Raw genomic sequence first — 20,907 nt, 5'->3', positions numbered from 1 at the left:
AAGGGTATATTTATATGATATCACAAGCCACAGTTTTGGGTCACTTGAGTGGGGTTGATTGTGGATGGAGACGGGGACAACTGAGAAAATGGACTGCTTGAATTGGCTGGATAATTTAATCAAAATGGTCAATTGACTATTCTGTGTCAACTAGTTCTATGCAGTTTGGCAGACCTGAGACATGTTTGGCCATCACTATCTGCAAAGCTCAGAGTGAATTGGGGGATACATGTGAGGCGGGAGGGAAGCAAGTCTGGTTAAGCCCCAAATTCCTAATACTAAAAAGAACCCATTACTTTTATAGTATTTTATAGTTTGCAAAGAGCATTCTTGTCTGTTTTCTCATTTAATTTTACCAACAAACGTATGAGGCAGGAATTATATCTACAGCTCACAGATGAGAAAACTCAGGCTGAGAGAAATGCCATATTGTGCCCCAAGCCACAGAGATAGTAAGTGGCAGAGCCATGAATGAAACCAGGGCCCATTTTTCTCTAAATCCTAAATTATTTTCCCTACTCCATAGAGCCCAAGAGCACGCTACTCTTCAATTTGAGTCAAATAATTCTAGGTACCTGACCAAAAAATAAAAAATAAAAAGCAAAACACACTTTACATGCAGGTAGAGAACTTACAGAATTCATTCCCAACAAAAGCAGTAAAAGACTGCCAACTATAACAAGGGCCAGGAATTTTTAAATAGGCAGTAACGTTTGTTGAGTGCTTCTTATGCACCAGGCCCTATTCTTTTTTTTAATAGTCAAATAATTTTATTTTAAGGAAAACAAATTTGCACCCTAACACCAGCTTAAAGTTTTTATAAGAAAATTGAAGAAACTTTTACAAAATGCTGAACATAATTTTGAAGTTTAGAGAGTGACTGTGAAGCAAAAAATGACTATATTTATCATGATGATTGTAAATAATGATATATGCTCTATAAGTTCATTGGGATGGTCACCAATGGGCTGGTAATGAATCCGCAAGAGTAATAACCAGGTAACCTCAGTAACATCAGCGAAGCACCAGGCCCTATTCTAAGTGCTTTAAATGAATGCATTTTCTCATTTAATCTGAAAACTGCCCCCTGACGTTGGTTCTAGGAGAGCTCATCACTTGCTTCAGTGGCATGGATCGTATCCAATCCCAAAGGTCCCCTTCAGGGTGGATGTCCAGGCACCTCAGCAGAGACAAGCTTTGAGTGCGGCTGGCTTGTGGACCTGAGCTGGGGGCAGTGATTCTCCAAGCCTCGGAATCTAAAGAGTTTTGGGTTTTTGGCCTCAAAGAGCATAATGACAGAAGTAGGAGTGCTGGGCTTGTTTCCAAGGGCCTCGACAGTGTCCTCTTTTCTCATCGTTGAGGAGGAGATGTGTTCTCCACGGGCTTTCATGAGATGCTCTCTACTCAGCCTCTGCCTGTTTACCTTCGTTTCTCCCATTCATGCCTATGGAACCTTCCAGGGCGATCAGGCTATTTTGTGCCTTCACAGTAGGCACCAGGGCACCTGCTTCAATTGTGATCTTTGTCAGAAAATAGTTTGCTGCCTCTACCCACCCACATCCCTTTCCCAAGACTGCTCCTCCTTCTGTGAAATGCAGATAATCCTCTCGTCACTCCCCCTGGCATCCCTAGGAGGGTGTGAAAACAAGCAGTAGCATGTCTCTAAAGACCTTTCAAAAAATAGCTAGTCCCACATACACTCTTTCTAGTGTTTTCAGGAACTTTGGACAAAAGTGTATCTCCACGTAAGCAAAGTTGACAGGTGCAGACTCTTCCCCTGAGAATGTTGACTCTCCTTCTACCAGGTCTGCAGTGGTTGCCCCTGTTACCCCACAGGCCGTCATGCCTTTTCACAACCATGTGGCTGGTGTGACACCAAATATTCATTTCTCTACTTTCCTTCTTTAGTATCCACATTTCAGGGACTACTTAGACATAGCCAGCTTTGTCCTTGTAAACACATTCATCTTGGAGGCCGTGGGTTTCTTTACCTGAATATCTGGGTCTGTGTCACCCACTTGGTGGCAAGGAAGAAACAAATGCATGGTACTGTGGATGGCTGTTGACTTGTTTTTCATCATTCTTGTAAAGTCGGAGTCACTGTTCCCATTCATTACCAAATGCCTACAATGGACAAGGCATTCTGTGCTAAGCTATAGGAGTACCAAGAAAAAGGTTTATTCTCCCTCCCACACTCCCCCATCTGCAGATGCCTCCTGGTGGGGAATCTACCTGTTCATTCTGTCACCATTCTCCTTTCTTATTTTGGCTTCTAACAGATGAAAAAGAGCTAAGAAGAAGTCTAAAGAAGCTACTTGGGCTCATAGAGCCATCGTGGTGCACTTAACCGCATCCTTCCTTTGTTAGTCCAGTGGTTTTCAATCTATGTTCTGAATAGCTCTTGGGTTCAGAAGCAGGACCTCAGAGCCTGCTGAAAGTGGGGGTAATGGGGAGTCTAAAGTGGTAAATAGATGGGGCCCCAGGCCTCCACTCCACCTCCTCCTGAGTGACTCCATTTTAATCTGTTATATATATAGAGGTCTGACTAGATTTCATTTTTTTAAAGCCCTGCTGCTTAGAATGAGTTTGGTAACCATTGGTACAACGCAGCCTGAGGATATTGGGGGAGCAGAGTGTGGGATACCAGCCTTTCTCCTCCGTTCCCCAGCTCCCCAATCACAGGCAAAGCAGCTCTGGCTTTTGGGCAGTCTGGCAGTCCCCTTTCTCAATTCTGCAAGCTCTTAAGAACAAAAACAAAAAACAAAAGAAGAAGTAAATTGAAAAAAGAGATACTCCTCTTCTTATGGCCAAATTGCTCTGAACAGATGAAAGGAACCAGACTGACAGGTGATTGTTCCCTAGATTACAGCCCTAAACCCAGGCTGAACCTGAAATACTTGGAGGGAAAAAAATGGCACAGATTTTGAGTAATGTTCCTCAATTGGCTTCTGCTCTGAAGACTGAACACACACTATTTCCACTCCATTTCCTTAAACTGGCCTCTGTGCTAGGCTGTAATGAAACCTGTAGGGGAGGAAAAGACCATTAGCTTTGGGAAGAGGATTATTTTAGGTGCTTAAGCCATCCTCTCCCGGAAAACATTCTCAGGCGGGTGTTTAGGCCAAAGTCTGTATTGTTATTTTGAACGCCATTAGAAGGCTCGGAAGGTTTTCGAATATTTACTCATTGTAGGTACTCTATATAATCCTATACACAATTTTATTATAATTTTTAAACTCACTCTCTAGTGTTTTATTTTATGTTCACTGACTAATTCAGCTTTATCACAACTGTCTAGTGTCATCATTAGCCCAGCCCTCCCCTTGGTTATACTGGTCTCCTCGTCTGCCACATTCCATTTTTTTTTCATACCATTGCACCTATCTTTTTTTTTTTTTTTTTTGGCCATGCCACATGGCATGTGGGATCTTGGTTCCCCGACCAGGGATCAAACCCGTGCCCCTGCATTGGAAGGTGAAGTCTTAACCACTGGACCACCAGGGAAGTCCCTCAGGACAGTATTAAATAATTGTGTTTGGTATATTCTGATTTAAAAGTTCAGAAGGGTTTTTTTTTTTGCTGCACCTTGTGGCTTGTTGGGTCTTAGTTCCCCGACCAGGGATCGAACCTGGGCCCTCAGCAGTGAAAGCGCAGAGTCTTAACCACTGGACCGCCAGGGAAGTCTGTCAGGACAGTATTAAATACTTGTGTTTGGTAGATTGTGATTTAAAAGTTCAGAAGGTTTTTTTTTTTTTTTTTGCTGCACCATGTGGCTTATGGGATCTTAGTTCCCCGACCAGGGATCGAACCTGGGCCCTCAGCAGTGAAAGCACAGTCTTAACCACTGGACAGCCAGGGGATTCCCCCATTGCACCTATCTTGAATGACCTGTCTACACCTGTCTAAATCCTAGTTGTTGGAAAGAGCTCACTCTTTCAGTTAGATTAGGGATGGGTTCGTATCCCAGTTCTAGCATCTTAGACAAGTTACTTATTGTCTTTGAGCCTCAGTTTCCTCATCCATAAAATGGGGGTAATAATTAGACCTCTCTCTACTAGAGATCCTTTGAGGAGTCAGTGAGATAACTTATGCAAATATTCTGGTCCACATGGGTGCTCATTAAATGGAATTATTGTTACTACTCGTTTGTAAAACACAGTTAATATGCCTCTTCCTCCCTCACGTCTCTCCTGATGCAGCCTGAGAGCATCCCTTCCTCCTCTTGAACAATATCCATTTAGCATTTAACCAGGCACTAACATGTGTTCATTAAGTCAATCAGCAAATATTGTACATCTGGTATGTGATGGGCACAGTACCAGATGCTGGGGGTGGGTGGGAGTAGAGAGGTAGATGTGAGAGAAGGAGGGGAGGAGGTGGAGAAAGCAGGGCTGAAACGGAAACAGATTCAGTCACTGCTCTTAAGCAACTTATTTTCTTTCTTTCTTTTTTTTTTTTTTCCCTTGGCCACGCCACGCGGCATATGGGATCTTAGTTCCCCCATCAGGGATCGAACCTGTGCCCCCTGCAGTGGAAGTGCACAGTCTTAACCACTGGATCTCCAGGGAAGTCCCAAGCATCTTATTTTTCAAGTAGAGAAGATGCTGATAGACGCAGATACCTAGAATCCAAGGAACAGAGTGGTGTACTCTGTAAAGAAGGTGCAACCAGAGACGCAGCTGGAGGAGTGTGCATGCTGCATAATAAAAGACAAAGTTCTGGAAGTAACAGCTCTCATTCTTATTGTTCACTTTCCCCCTGTTTGCTGATCTCTCCAGCTAATGTACGGCTGTGGCTCCTTAAGGAAGAGTAGGTGGAATTCTTTTCTCTTCCACAGTGTTCCAGAGTACATCATGCCCTCAGTGTATGCACTGATATGAGACACTTCTGTAAACTGTCCATAGGAAACAGAATAAAGTGTCTGCAACACACTCTGGGAAAGACCGCCTATTCTCTCGTTTCATCTTATTGCAAGGGTAGAACGCTAACGCACTGTAACTCAATATGTGAGAACGTTAAAATGACTTAGCCCTATGTTTTCAATGAACAGACGAATAAATAAATGAATCCTTCTCCTGGAATCTTAAAGACCCTCAAGATTATTTTAAACAAAGAGAATTGTGTTGGGGATTTGGGTATCGAACCAAGTGTAGGACTCCTGGCTTTCCCCTGAGCCTGTGAGATTACAGACAGGTGCAGGGAGCGATTCCGGGATGCGCTGACCCCACAGGCCTCTTTATTTTAACCCATCACTTGTCCCTGCCTTTCCAAACTAGTGTCTGGGAAATAATGCCTGATAGTGCTTTTGGTGGATGTTGGTTCTAACCATCTTGCCACAGCAGGCTGCTGCCAGGCCTATTGGAAGTCAGATCTACCCCATCTCAGCACACAATTCCCCTCCTCCTCTTCATCCTCCTCTGCTCTATCCCCGCAGTAGTCCTTATCTTCATTAACTGACTGGCTTATTCCTTAGTGCACCATCCTTTTAAGGCAGATTCCAATGACTTGGTATTTGTTCTAATTGAGACTGGGCTGGGCCCAAGCATTGATGGGAGGAAAACAAAAAACCCTGAAAGTTGAAAGACTGGGATTCTAGCCGCAGACCTGATCCTTATTAACTCTGCCACCTTAAGAAAGTCACCTAGCCTCCCTGAATCTCCATTTTCTCTGCTGTTAATGTAGGGACTGGCTTTGCTGACTAAAGTAGAAACAAATAGCTAGACAAGCCCCCATCACCACTATTCACACAAATAATGGAGCTAGGAACACGAGATCCTTTCCAGGTAATTTACTACTGCTGCATTTTAAGGGTGGTGGGTTGGGAAGATGGGTTTTAAAGGGGGGAGGGGAGGAGTAATTCACATCTCCCAAGCTAATGTTCATAATGGTCTATTAAGAACACATTTAAAAGAAATGGCCTACTTCTGTAGTCTCCTACCCAGGACAACAAGGCAGTTCACTCAAAGCGGTTTTGGAATAGGGCTATAAGCAAACCCCTTTAAGTAAAACATAGAGCTGCTTTGCAGAAAGCAGAAAAGTGGAGTTTTCCTCTGATACATTTAAAAATGGTCACTTTACCATTGCCAAACCATTCCCAAGAGCTAAAGCTTTGAGATTAATGATCCTCATCCCAAAGGGAAGTCATTGACTGTTAAAAGAAAAAACTAAGCAGCAGCACATGGTCTTTACTATTCTGCATTCTTTGAGAATTAATGTCAATAATACTATTGCAACATTTTTCAAAATAAAGGATGGAGTTTTCTAATTGTCTAGTAAAAAAAAAAAAAAAAAGGTCCAGGGCTGAATCCCCAGAGAAAAAACCTGAGTTTAAATCATTAACACCACAAATCTCTGATAATTGTGGAGTGTTTGCAAGTGCCTTAATCAGCATGGTATGTCTGAGTGGCCCGTTTTAATTTGATCACACTGATTAAGTTTCTGTAAGCTAATATATGTTGCATTTCCAATTCGATTAAATGAGAATCTCCTGCCATTTCTAGATATTATCAAAATGCCCTGATGGGCGCAGACTAGGCTTGGTATTCTCAATTGCTACTGACTTCCTGATTATATAATCTTTGCATTAAATGAAATCAATGAAAGCACAAATTAAATTCAGCAAACTTTATGGAGTAAATATGTTTTCCCCATACTTTTGTTATATTTTCACCTCGAGGTGTGGAGCGCATTAGTTGGAACTCATTGATTACCTTTAGCGATAAATTTTACAGGGCTCTCTCCCCTTATATACCAATTCCTAGAACAGTCCATCTTGTTGGAAGGCACTGTGAAAGTGGGTGATGAATAGGCACTCTCCCTATTATATGCGTATTATAGTTGTGCCTCTTTGGGCTCTTGATAGGAGCTATCTTATGTAAATGCAATTGCTTTGTAAATGTAAATGCCTAGTGGGTCATCGATCACCCTGGAATTGGAGGAAACAGAACAATAGGGGGAGGTGTGAAAGAAACCACCTAGGGACAGGAATGAAGAAAATTGCTAAGTAGGTAAGGGATTGAATCCCTGAAGCTAGAGAACTTGGTGAAAGGGGCTGGGACAAATTTATGGTTACCAAAGGGGAAAGGGGGGGGGGATAATTTAGGAGTTTAGGATTAACAGATACACACTGCTATATATAAAATAAACAACGAGGTCCTACTGTATAGCACAGGGAACTATATTCAACATTTTGTAATAACCTATAATGGAAAAGAATCTGAAAAAGAGTATATATATATATGTGTATATATATATATATATATACACATATATATATATATGAATCACTTTGCTGTATACTTGAAAGTAACACAATACTGTAAATCAACTGTACTTCAATAAGAAAGAAAGGAAGAAAGAGAGGAAAGAAAAAAGAAAAGAAAGAAAGGACAGCCAGGGTGAACCGTGTTGGAATTGCCCCCGGCTTGCACCTCCAGAGCCCTGAAAAAGCCTTGCTTTCTTGAGGTCTTGAAGACTGACTGTACTGAAAGAGATACAGGCCTAGTCGGTGTAGGTTTGAAGCAAGAGGGACTGAGAAGGAAAGCCCACCTTCATTACTGAGTGGGACCAGGGCACTCTGGGTGCCTGTCTTTAGCGGGTCTCCCAAACCCTTCCCACTCTCAACAACCCGCAGGGGTTGTGAGAATCATCTCTGGAAACAGTCCCTTGGGATGACAGTCCCTTGCCACACTGAAGAGACCCGGGGCTGCTAGTTCCCAAGCCCTAGCTTTCTTACTCGTGCCTAGGAGTATTTAAGAACTATTTCTTAAAGTTGAGTCATGTGTATCATATAAATAGAGAAGAAGGATTATATAAGGACGTGAATATATCAAGGATCTCTCGCTTTATACAATAGATAAACTCTGGGGGAACTGTTAAGTGAGTGAATTATGTGGGGCACCTAGAACCATTCTTCCCTTGGGTGTGCTTCTGGTCCCTTCCCCCAGCACCTGCAATCTCCAAACAGTGCCTTTCCTCCCAAGAAAAACTCTCTGTCTCGTGTCCCATACCTGCAAGGATATTTATTTCCTTTCTAATAAAGTACGTGCTAATAAACATGAACTAATGATTATAAGAGACTAAATATGTCAGTCACCCTAATGCTCAAAGAATTTCCTGTAATGGTTGGAGAGAGATTTGGGGACAGAAATAATGCTGTAAGAGTTGATCCCAACCCCTGAAGAGTATATAGCCTAGTTACACACCAAAAAAAAGAATAGCATGTGGATTGGGAGTTGGGGTTAGCAGATGCAAACAATTATATATAGTATGGATAAACAACAACGTCCTACTGTATAGCACAGAGAACTATATTCAATATCCTGTGGTAAACCATCATGGAAAAGAATATGAAAAAGAATGTATACATATGTATAACGGAATCACTTTGCTGTACAGCAGAAATTATCACAACATTGTAAATCAACTCTACTTGAATAAAAGAAATTAAAAAAATAGCGTGTGTAAAAATTCAGGGAAAAGAGTCAAGTACTGACTCTAACTGCACTTGTTGCTCAGAGAAGGGAAAGAGCAAGGTCATCTAGACGGAGCCCGGTGCAAGGGAAGAGCTTTGCGCTGGCACCCAAGTGCTCAAGGACGGCTAGTAAAGAAGATGAGAGCCCGTGTGGACAGGCTTTGGATCACAGGAAGGCAGGAGGGAGAGCGCCTCCACCTGCCTTTCCCTTCAGCCCCTCCCCCATCTCTTAGCCACCTCCACACCCCACCTCATGCCACTTCCTTCGTATTCCACTTTCTCCTCCCTCTCTGCTCTTTTCTCTGTTCTCCCTTCATCCTTTCCTTTCCTTACCCTCCCCTCGACCCTGCTTTCTTCCTCTCCATCTTCTCCACTCCTCTAACCTCTACTTCCCTCCATTCTAGTCTTCTGATGAGTCCTTTTTGTTCTCCTTTCTCCCAGTCTCCCTCATTTAGTTGCCAAATCAGTTTAAATAAGGACCAGAGGGGAGCAATGGGATCCAGGAACCCCGAATATGGGTACCCCCAAAGCTTAAGCCCAGTGGGGGGCAAGTGGATCCTCCACACCCTTTTGAGAAATCACTTTTCCTCGGATTCCCCTGCTGGTGGGTCCAAATGCTCCTAGGTCGGCATGTTCTTCGCCTAACTGTGTGTCTGGCACCCATCTCTCCTCCTCCCCACCCCCTTTGGCTTTAGCTTTGCCTCTCTAGCATCTGTGCAACCACTGTTGGGAAATGAATGAAGCTAAGTTGTTAGCCGCAAGAAGCTTAACATGGGGCAGGAGGAGAATGCTTTGTCAATGTAAAAAAAGGGGAGGGAGTATCCAAGAGCTTCAGGAGGACAAGAGAGGGCTTTTCCCCAAAAACGTTTAAGCAAAGCAATAGAGCATAGAGGTCAAGAGCGTGGGCTCTACAGCCACCCTGTTGGAGGCTTGAATGCCAGCTCCACCTCTTATAACTGTGTGATTTTGAAGGAGTTGCTCAACCTCTCTGTGCCTCAGTTTCTTCATCCATAAAAAGAGGATGATAGTACTATCACCTGCCACATAGATGGTGAGAATAAATGAATTACTCCATGTTAATCACTCAGACTCACGCCTAGTAAAGGGTCCGTGAACACCTGCTGTAACTGAGTATGAATGCATGCAGGACTTCTCTGAGGTCTTTAAAGACTGCTTGGTCCATGACGCATACTTATATGTTTTGTGCAGAAGGCTTTTCTCAGGACCTAAAGAAGTTGACCTGTGGTTAGATAGGGAATCATGCGAAGCTGTTTCCAATGTCAAGGGCAGTGGCACCTGTCCCTTTGCCCCCAGAACCAGACCATTTGCATGTGTACTTCCCACGGGTCTCAATGGATAAGGACCAAGTAAAAGCTGCCCGTCACCTAGCCCAACCTGAACGGACAGCTGCATGAATATGGCCATAAAGATCATCTACGCTCCTGAGCTAAATTGCATTTATCATTCCGAAATCAAAAGTTGAACAGGTGGATAACTCCAGAGACTTGGGTTTCTGATGCCATTTAACACTGAAAATGGTACCCAGAAAGAGACAAAGAAATGCTTGGGTGTAAAAATATAGAGAGCAGATATAGCACAGTCTAATTTTTCTTTTGTAAGCCTTTAACTTCTAGTTCTAACTAATATAAACCTGGGCCTTTTGTGGCTGGCTAACAATTCCACGATGGGGGTGGAATATTTTTCACTTATTTTCCTTGATTTTCTTTCATGTCTTTAACCTGGTGGCATGAGAATATGTAGCTCCAGCCTCCAACCCAAGGCCAAGTCAGAAGACGTGTTAGGCCGTTGCTTTCTCTGAGGACCCGAGTTTTGGCTTGGTTGATGGGGGTACCCTTGTGAATGGCGAACAGCTAACTGGAACAGCCTTTACAGTCCAGGAGCCTTGGGAGGGGCTCTCAGAGCTAACTAATGTTTCCTTAAAAGATCCTGAAACGTGTGTAGGGTAACACATATTTTATCATAGTTATTCTGGCTCTGCGAGTGCAATGAAAATGTTAGCCTTGGCATATCAATCGTGTTTTACAGATGACTGTAATTTCCTGAATGTCAAAACTCCAAATTTTTCCACTAAGCAAACTTTTCAGTGGCAAAACAGATTGCTTCCATAATGTATCACTGTGGGCAGGAAAAATGAAATCTTTATGCACTGTATTATGAATCAATGAGGCATTGAGATTCTTGGAAGGGTGAGTGGACTCTGGAAAATGAAAAACTGCCGCTATTCCATCTCTACAAACCGCTGCTCAGGGAGTGGAGACTTCGGCAGCATTCAGCGTGCGGGCCCCAGAAATATTGGATTCAGGTTGAAACCAGTTCCTGTCTTTCCCTGCATTTTGATGAGGTAAATATTGCTGTAATTAGAGTGTGAGTCAGGGCATTGAACAAACCCTCCTGACACGATTCCCTTTGCTTCTGGGATGATGTCTCGGTCGGGTGATTGATAAAGGGACCCTGAGAGGACTGCACATTTCACTAAGAGAAAAATAATATTAAGAGCAAATAACTGTGGGACACGTACCAGGCGACCTGCATCGTGCTAAGCACTTTACGTGGGTTATCTCATGGAAGAATCACAACACCGTGAGATTGGGTGCCTAGAGCTGAGGAAACCAAGACCGAGAGGTTAAGTAATTTGCCCAAGGTTCCATAGCTGGGGCTTGCTTCCAGAACTTTCTAACCCCAGAGACAGAGCTCTTAAGTACCAAGTATTTATCAGTGGCTGACTGCTTCCCAAGACTCGGGGTCAGCTATGTCCATGGGGAGAGAGGAGAAGAGATATCAAGAAGACCCATTCCTGCCCTCTTTCCACGATGCCCACGGCCTTGGAGGGAAAAGGGGACTTGGACAGGAACGCCAACGTCACAAAGTCAGATGAATAGAGTCCCCGGAGAGAAGTCAAGATAACCCTTTCTACAGACTCCAAAGAAGGTGTGGCTGCTTCAACTATGGCCATCAGGAGGAAGGAAGGCTGGAGAAGACCTGTTTGGAGAGAGGTAGAGAGGAGCAGGCAGTGTGCCTGGGGGGCCAGCAGAAGCAGAGGCGTGAGGCGGCTTGTAAGGCACAAGGAGGAAGAGTTTGGTTGGCTGAGCGTGTGGGAATCCATGTGCAGGGGAGCAGGGATAGGATGGAAGATACGTCTGGACCAGTAACTTAGTGATAAATCGTGGGCATTATTCAATGAAAAATCAGTCTGCTAATTTTCCCTGCAAAGCCTTGTGCTTTTACCCTTTATAGCTTTGCTTTTACATTTACTTTTAAACCAGAGGTTCTTGACGGGTCCTTAGCCCCAGAAAAATTCTAAGGCTGCCACGTTTGCCTTTGGTGTACTCAGTTTTCTTTCTTAGTTTCCTGTTTCTTCCTCCAAACTTGATGCCCATCTCTTTACATGCCCTGCATACCCCCTATCCCCCTCCCCAACGTGAGATCTGATTATTAAACTTACAGGAGGGATATCTTAGAGGTCATTTAGACCCTCTGACATCTAAATGACTGATAAGTCTTAGTGGCTTATGACCCACTACCCCCTATCGCCTGTTCCCCACCCCCGACACAGGAGGCAGATCCTTAAAGGAAAGGAATAAACCTTACATTGTGGTTTCCTGGCCAACTGTGAGAGGGGGAGCTCTGCTTCCCAGCACCCCTGAAAATTCTGCCACCCAACGAGGCTGGCCCTGGTTGCATGTCCTATTAGGGTGTTGCAGAAAGCTCTGCACCGCTTCACGCGAAATTCCTTTCATTCTCAAATATATGAGCACAGTGGCATGAGGTAGCAAGACGAGTCTGGATGTCTAGACGTGGGTTTCAGACATAGGTAACCTGATCCCTTACTAGCTGTGTGACCTTTCACCTGTCTGTGCACTAATACCTGCATCTATGAAATGGACTGGACCTGTCAATTTCACAGGCATGTTGTAAAGATCTAATGAGAGAGAAAGAAAATGTGCTTTGTTAAAAAAAACACCTTTGCGATAGAGAACTTTTCAGAAGAAGAGGACAAAGAGAGTGTTATGCCTTCAAAAATGTTTGGAATAATAGCTCTTTAATCCTTGAAAATGACCTGAGAAATAGAAATATTTCAAATTATTTAAGAGCCTCAAAGGTGACTCACTTGTCACCTGAACTATGCTTGGTACACTGAAATGCGGCCACACCGGCCTCTCCAAAATGTACCTGCCCCTGTTTCAACTGTCAACACATTTCCTCACCGCACAGAAGGTGAAGGTTGCTGTGTTCTCCCCTCACACATTTCTTGTAACATCTTGACCCCTGAATGTTAAATGGGAAAGAGGTGGGGCAGGGAAACAAGAGGACTTCAAAAATAGCCCTAGGGAAATCAAATCTTAGTGTGTTCATGACTGATTCATGATTCTGGAAAGGAAAAGCAGTCTGATCAAAACCATCACCAAATGGCCTCATTTTAAATTCCTGTGCTTTCTTTGAGCATAAAGGCTCAGGCATCCTGACTGAGACCACTGAAGCAGCCTTTCACCGGCATAGTAGCCAGTCACCTGCCGGCTGTGATTTCAGTGCTTGCCCTGCTGCTGCCAGAAATGCTCTCCTAAGTGAAGAGGGTGCAGCGCTGCCCCTCAGGGGATGCCTCTCGAGAACGGAAATCCTTCTGGTGGCGCCAAGTACATGATACTTTGATGAATGGAGTTTGTCTAAGCACTTTCTTTCCATATCTAAGGTTTTGAACAGCCTAAGCTGAGAGAGTCCAGCAGGAAAAGGCGAGAGGAAAGGGGAGGTGTAGGACAGGGATGGTGAAGATTGGAGGACAACAGCTTCTAGCCATCATGAAGGACAAACAAAATTCTAACTAAGGGTGGGATTTTGGGCCTCAGTGAGGAAGTGTTTGAGGGGAAGGGGCCTTCTTCTTCACCCTTTCAGGTGGCATTGCATGTGCAACAGTCTCTCCTGGCTAGGGAATGCCAACGCTGGGGCCGGAGGAGTGGCAGCAAGCCAGAGGCAGGGGAATGTTGGGAGGAAGAGGCCTGTTTGGCTTGGGGAATGATGCCCTTGAGCTCTGTTTAGTGGGGAATAATCTGAGAGAAGGAGCTGATGCACAGAGAGGTGGAAGAAGGCAGAAAAGAATATCCTGGCCAATTCCAAGGCTTGATGGTAAATGTTCCATTAACTGACCCACCAGTCTGCATTCCCATAAGGTGCTAGGCCCAGTGCTGAGAGATGGGAGACATGCCAAGGAGTCTTTTTTGTTTTAAAATAATGCTGTACATACTATTTGATTACCAGCTTTTTTTTTTCCCCCCACACCGCTTGGCTTGTGGGATCTTAGTTCCCCGACCAGGGATTGAACCCCTGCCACAGCAGTGAAAGCGCCAAGTCCTAATCACTGGACCACCACGGAATTCCCCCAAGTAGTCTTGACCTTTAAGGAATGTACAGCCTGGTTGGAAAGACGAAACAAGAGAAATAGACTGTTCAGACATCCATTGGGGGCTTAATGTGCAACAGAGAATGGTACGGAAAGCAGAGAACTGGGAGTTAGGGGACTTGGGTTATGGTCCTAGACCTACTGCTGATGAGTTGTGTGTCCTTGGGCAAGTCACTTCCTTTGTTTGAATTTCAAACTTCATCTGTAAAATGGTAGTTCTTTTTTTTTTTTTAAGAATTTCACTTTTTAAATTAATTAATTAATTAATTTATTTTTGGCTGTGTTGGGTCTTCGTTTCTGTGCGAGGGCTTTCTCTAGTTGTGGCAGGCGGGGGCCACTCTTCATCGCGGTGCGCGGGCCTCTCACTATCACAGCCTCTTTTATTGCGGAGCACAGCCTCCAGACGCGCAGGCTCAGTAGTTGTGGCTCACGGGCCTAGTTGCTCCGCGGCATGTGGGATCTTCCCAGACCAGGGCTCAAACCCGTGTCCCTTGCATTGGCAGGCAGATTCTCAACGACTGCGCCACCAGGGAAGCCCCCTAAAATGGTAGTTCTATATTTTGTCCTGTGTGAGGAACGAAAGATATAAGAGCAGTGAGTCATCCATCATTTCACATGAAACTTCTGATTGTTATTGACCAGCCTTCCCTTTTTCCTTCCCTCTCTCCCCTCCTTCCTCCTCCCCTTCTTCCTTCCTTGTCCCAGGATATCAGTGGATTTTTTTCATTGTGGGAAGGGGGATGTCTAGAGTAATCATCTGGGGCCTTCAATCCAACTTCCTGTGGGTCACTATGTCTGAGAATTAACCTTGATTCCAAGGAGAAAAGCCAAGCCCCGGGGGAAAGCTCTGTCGGTGGTTCCTGCAGCATGTAAATGACTCTGACTCCCCACTGACATGTCTTCAGAGTCAATGATTAATGGAAGATTCCGAGGGTGTTGCACCCTCAAGCATTTGCCTTCGATTAGAAAATCAGAGTCAGACATCTCCCTTAGTCTGAGCATTGACTTTTAGTCCTTCTTTATGGCTTTCAAATCTTGCAGTGGAGAATAAGTGAGCTTCTAACCAAACAGAGGGGCTGCCTTTCCCTGAAGCTGGTTCCTGTTTGTCAGTCACCTTGAGCATGATCTTCTGAAACTTGAGGAAGGAGTCAGTGACTTGGTTTGGGATCACAGCTCTGCCACAGACGGTTCATGTGACCCCAGGCAAGCCCCTATCTTTCATCTCGGGGCTCTGCTCTTCTCATTCGTAAAGTGATTGGACCAAGTGACCTCCGAGGGGCCTGCCGGCCCTGCTACTCTGTGCAAAATGTGGGTCTGTTGCCTTCACCTGTGGGTGCACCCATCAGTCCCCGTCACAGGGGGTTTGCTTTCACCAGCTGGGCCGGTTTCCACACGCAGAACATGGTTCCCCCCCATCTGGAGAGCAGCTCCCCACTGTGACTAGAAGATGGCCCCACCCCTTCCCAGAAAAATAGGGCTCCATCTGGCCCAAGATGCTGCTTGGAAAGTGCCATTTAAAAAGAGTTTCTAGGGCTTCCCTGGTGGCGCAGTGGTTGAGAATCCGCCTGCCAATGCAGGGGACACAGGTTCGAGCCCTGGTCTGGGAAGATCCCACATGCCGCGGAGCAACTAAGCCCGTGAGCCACAACTACTGAGCCTGCGCGTCTGGAGCCTGTGCTCCGCAACAAGAGAGGCCGCGATAGTGAGAGGCCCGTGCACCGTGATGAAGAGTGGCCCCCGCTTGCCGCCAACTAGAGGAAGCCCTCGCACAGAAACGAAGACCCAACACAGCCATAAATAAATAAATAAATAAATAAATAAATAAATAAATAAATAAATGACCATCTGTGCGTTTAAAAAAATAAATAAATAAAATGAAAAGAGTTTCTAGGGAATTCCTTGGCGGTCCAGTGGTTAGGACCCTGTGCATTCACTGCCGTGGACCGGGTTCAATCCCTGGTCGGGGAAGTAAGATCCCGCAAGCCGTGTGGCGAGGCCTAAATAAATAGAGTTTCTAATCTGTCAAAAATTGTGGGATGTCTGTGCTTTCACCAGCCAAAATGGAACCAGGACTTCTATTTCAAAACATCCATCATTGTCTGTTTTCACACACTCTAAGTTTTCCCACTCTGGCGCATTTTGGACAGGTACAAAAATATCTTTTCCCCAGGACTCGGGTCATTCCAGTGCGATACTCAGTTGTAACCTGGAGGAGCAGCTTGGGACTGCGGAGCGGGTGAGGAGGGCACCACTGATTCCAGAGACGGTCCTCTTTTGCCTTAGAGGGGAAACACGGTTATCCAGTCTCTTATCTACACCACGAGAAATGACCCTTTGACGCACAGAACTTCTAGAACTCTTGCAGGCTTTTCCCACTAACAGATCCTTCAAAATCATTCCTTCCGCTCCAGCACAATCTTTCTGTCTTTGGTGCCCCTTCCTGTACTGACTCCAGCGTGACATGGGATTCTTTTTTGAGGTAGAGAGGTCCGGTGGGGAACTAGTGAGTTCATTTTCCGTTTCCAGTGTTATCATTGTGAGGAAACCAGGCTGCGCCTGGTGCTGTATATAATGCTCATTTCCACACACACGCAGCACAGCCGCGTTATCCAGTAATTGTGCCTTTTGCAGCCTGAATACCTGCAGGAAAAAAAGCGCTCCCAGGGGAAAGGAGGCACGACCCTGCCAGCCCTGGAAATTCTGAATGGCTCCCAGTCTTCACAGTTTAAATGGTAAACGAGGTCTGTTTTCCCCACAAAAGCCAGGGTTTGCGCTTCATCTCTCTCAGCACCTTACAACAATATTAGAGCTCATTAACATCAACCCAGGACACGCGAAGGGCAGCCTTCATCGAGGCGGAAACTTTTCCCTTGTGCTGTTCTGGAAAACAGCACGATGCTGAGAGCAGGCATTTATCTCCACCAGTTCTCCTCTAATGATTTCTCCAAAGCACACCCGAGGTGCCTGCAAAAGGCCTGTTACTTGAGTCCCTGTCTTCGGGGAAGTCCCTAAAGCAAAGATCCCGAGGGGCTCCAGATTTCTCACCATCTGGAGATGGCAGGGGAACCAGCTCTCTGGTTTCCTCATCCGTGCGATGGGTAGTGGGGGCCCCCAGCTCTGCCGTGCTCACGTCCCATCACTCTGAGGGGCTCACAGAAACCACGGACCCAGCCCCTCCTTTCACATCCTGGCATATCCAACCCCCCTCCTCCTGAAACTTCCTGCTCCGGCCAGGCCAGCTGTGCCCTTGGCCTGTAGCGCCTTAGGCTGTGCTCGGTGCCCAGGTGCAAGTGGGGATGTACAACCCAGAGAGAGCACACAAGCTGCAGGCTCAGATACACCTGGCCAAAGAGTGAATAGGGCACCTCAGCCAGGGCAGAGGGCAGGAGTTTGGGCTCAGGAGTCACACGGACCTGACAGAGTCATTAGCCAGCTTTGTGATTTTAGGAGGATTGAATAGCATCTCTTAGCGGAATACCCTAATCTGTACGGCAACAACAGTTATAACAATGACAACAATAGTAACTAACGTTTGTTCAGTGCTGGGTTCCAAGCTCGGTTCCAAGAACTTTATATATATCACCCATTTTATCTTCACTGAAACCCACGACAAGAGTTACCAAGGATGCTTATCCGAAGAGCAAGACATCAGCCATGGTGGTCCCAGGGACGGCATTTAGACATTTGTCCTGACTTCCTCCTGTCCCCTGGGGGGTGAAGTTTACCCCCTTTTCACCTCTGCCCACTCTTTTGGAGGGAGGAAGAAAACCAACCCCTCACCCTGGCTGCCCCAGATGCCAACCCTCAGGGGATGACAGTTTGCCAGGGGGATGCCACATGGAAACACTCAGGAAGCTGAGAAATACCATGTGGGGAGGGAGAAGGCAGGAAGCCTGAGTTTGTTAATCAGTGGCAGAACTGGTCTCCATGGGACATGGATAGATCGTACCCCTTCACACTGAAAGGGTTTTTCTCTAAAAGTTCTTTCCACCTCAGAACCACACTGAGTATTAATGATCCGAGACTCACAGAGTAATTTTAGAATGCAAAAAATTTCAGGGGGCAGTGTAAGCTGCAAAACTCTTCATGCTGCCAAGCAGTTGAGTGGACTCTGGGTGAAGGCTGGTAACTACGGGTCATAAAGCTTGGAATTTCACATCTTGTTAAAAATCTCAGCTTTCTCACTGTTTGCAAAAGTCCTTAGATTTATGTACTTCGGAGCCTACTGGACTTTGGGAAGGAGGAGAGCTAGATTTCCTTTAAAAAGAAGTAAATATCACCAGGACTTATTGTGTGAAGAGTTCCACGGTGGGTTTGAATTTACAGACATAAGAAATCTTCTTTTCTTCCCTTTCACCAAATAAGAAACCATCACTTTCCTGCCTTGTAAAAGAAAGAAAAGAAGAATGGCATAGAAAAACATCCTTCTGTTTAAGGAAAGCCCATTTGTGCTTCGTTGAATGTTCCCTCACAATACACACAGGCTAACCTTCAGTTAACCAGAGGGGGGGGGAAAAACAGTTAATTAAGGCATTGATTAAGGTGTTATTTTACATATACAGAACTGCTCCCTTGGGTGAGGTGTGAAGAATAGCAGAAAACCCCCTGCAAGGAGAACTGGATGGCTTATTTGGGGGGTGTGAGAACTTCAGCCTTTTCCGAGTTGGTTTTACGTCCAGTAGATGCTTTTCCTGGAATGCCTGTGTACCACTAAGGACTCTAAGTCAACCCATTCAAAGAGCCAGTGAAAGTCGTGGCTGTCTTATAGATCATTGGGCTCCCAAGGATTGGTCCTTTTCCCCACCTCTCCTGGGTTGCCCTGGAGAGCCTGGCCTAATTGTGGGCATCAGCTTGAAGGAGAAAAAGAGAGAAATTCAGCATCCAGATCATTTAGGTCTTCCTAGTGTTGTGAAGACAATCAAGTGATTGTAAGTAACCCACTTGACGTGACTGTAAGGGCTCACTGTTCTCACTAGACCGCACATGCCTACTAAGCCACAGGACTGTTTTGACAAATGTACCAAAGACAACACATCTAAACGAGCATCCACCCACTTCAAAGTTGTCCCCTCTTCAAGTCCCACACTTCTTTTTAAAAAAATTTTTTTAAAGGCCATGAGAATTCACTGTTCTTTTTCAAACTAATTAATTAATTAATTAATTTGTTTTGGCTGCGTTGGGTCTTCATTGCTGCACGTGGGCTTTCTCTAGTCGTGGCGAGTGGGGGCTACTCTTCATTACGGTGTGCGGGCTTCTCATTGCAGTGGCTTCTTTTGTTGCGGTGCATGGGCTCCAGGTGCACGGGCTTCAGTAGTTGTGGCACGCAGGCTCAGTAGTTGTGGCGCACGGGCTTAGTTGCTCTGAGGCATGTGGGATCTTTGGACCAGGGCTCGAACCCGTGTCCCCTGCACTGGCAGGCGGATTCTTAACCACTGCGCCACCAGGGACGTCCCAAGTTCCACACTGCTTTTATGAGGCTGCTGCCACTGCTGATCACAGCATTTACGGGACTCCTCTTTGGGGACTGCTGGTATATGAGTCACACAAGAAAAGCAGCTAAAATGGTAACCCCAGGGCTTGGGGGATCCAATCCCATCAGAGGCATATTTGCCTTTGAATCGTTTAACTACACTTTCGTTTCATCTGTGTTCATATATTAATGTTGTTTGATCTGCAAGCCATCCTCCTTGCTTTGACCGAGTCGTTTACATCAATGGGAGGATCCGCCGTGCAGTCGGTTTAGACATCATTAACCAAGGAAGGAGACCAGACCTTCGGCATTAATGACCCAATGTCATGTACAGCCCCCTCCCAAGTCTACTTAGGACCACCAACCACAGTTCTTATTTCTGTACCACTCACCATTACTCCAAGAATAAGATGTGCAAAGGCTGAACTTTAAAAATAAAATACAAAACTAAGCTACAGGTGTACCAAAATGTTCAGTCCTATTGATTTGGGCTAAGAATTTGTTTCCTTTCTTAAATTAACTTTTTATTGATCACTCCTATGACCTTAACTTGTACAGTTTTGCTGGTCTTCTTCCATAAAAAAAGGGCTTTAATATTTATTCCCACTTTGAGTGGTGCCGGAGAAACCTTATTGTAGCCTTTTGTGAACCAGTGGCCTTAAAGGAAAGTAAATGTTTACAGCATAATCCTCATAACTTTGCTCAGGCCAAGTTCCCTGGGCTTTCCCCGGACAGCAATGGGCATCCTTAGGCTTGTTTTGTCATGCTTTTTCCTCTTGGGGTCACTTGTCCACACTCTGGGCACCCCTGGGATCTCTGAGGGACTTTTGATATCTGAAGCCACATGCCTAGGACAGTGGTTCTCATACTCGAGCACACGTCCATCAGAATTTCCCAGAGGGCTTGTTAAAACAGATCGCTAGGCTCCAGCCCCTGAGTTTCTGCTTCAGTGGGTAGACCCAAGAATGTGCATTTCGAACAATTTGTGAAGTGATACTGACGCTGCTTGATTCTGGGGCCACAATTTGAGAACCACTTCCTTAGCTTGTTCATAGGAGCAGAAGTCCTGGGTTTGTGTCCCAGCAGTAGGATGGGAAGAATCCAGGTTCTAGAGTCAAAGAGAAACTGGTTCATGTCTGAGCATCCCTACTTTAACCTGTGACACTGGGTCAAATCATATCTGTTAGTCTCAGTTTCTTCATCCTCAAAATGGGAATAATAATATCTGATTCACAGTATTGATGGGAGTTAATGTGTAAGTGCCAGGCACGAAGGCTCCCAGCTCCTGGCTATGCAGTTGGTGTAAGGAAATGCCTGCTCTCAGCAGCCAGATGCTTCCCCTTCGTGAGGGTTAGTGGGCTCTTCCAGGCACGGTTTACTGTGCCATCCTAGGTAATTAACTGACACAAAGACAGGAGCTACTAAAAATACAGGCCTTCAGCCCAGGAATATTCCTTGCAGTTAGGTTGATTCCCAAGAGCTACTGGCAATTTGTGACTTGTGGGCAAATCTTTGCCTCTCAGGGCCTTGACTTCCTCACCTCTAAAGTGA

The 20,907-nt window shown here is 45.3% G+C and overlaps 1 protein-coding gene and 1 long non-coding RNA gene across 6 annotated transcripts in view; both read left to right on the top strand.

Moving 5' to 3' along the window:
* The window catches only part of HS6ST2 (heparan sulfate 6-O-sulfotransferase 2), a 283,140-nt gene that overhangs the window by 246,389 nt on the left and 15,844 nt on the right, over window positions 1-20,907 (top strand). The gene's annotated exons all lie outside the window — the stretch shown is intronic.
* LOC309652053 lies at window positions 3,403-8,216 on the top strand. The gene is made up of 2 exons (XR_014258546.1): window positions 3,403-3,642; window positions 3,822-8,216. It is a non-coding gene; the product is annotated as an uncharacterized lncRNA (long non-coding RNA).

The sequence above is a fragment of the Balaenoptera physalus genome (assembly GCF_965194825.1).
Source record: "Balaenoptera physalus genome assembly, chromosome: X".
Taxonomy (NCBI): domain Eukaryota; kingdom Metazoa; phylum Chordata; class Mammalia; order Artiodactyla; family Balaenopteridae; genus Balaenoptera; species Balaenoptera physalus.
The sequence above is the reverse complement of the archived record's forward strand: the minus strand, read 5'-3'. Positions and strand labels throughout refer to the sequence as shown.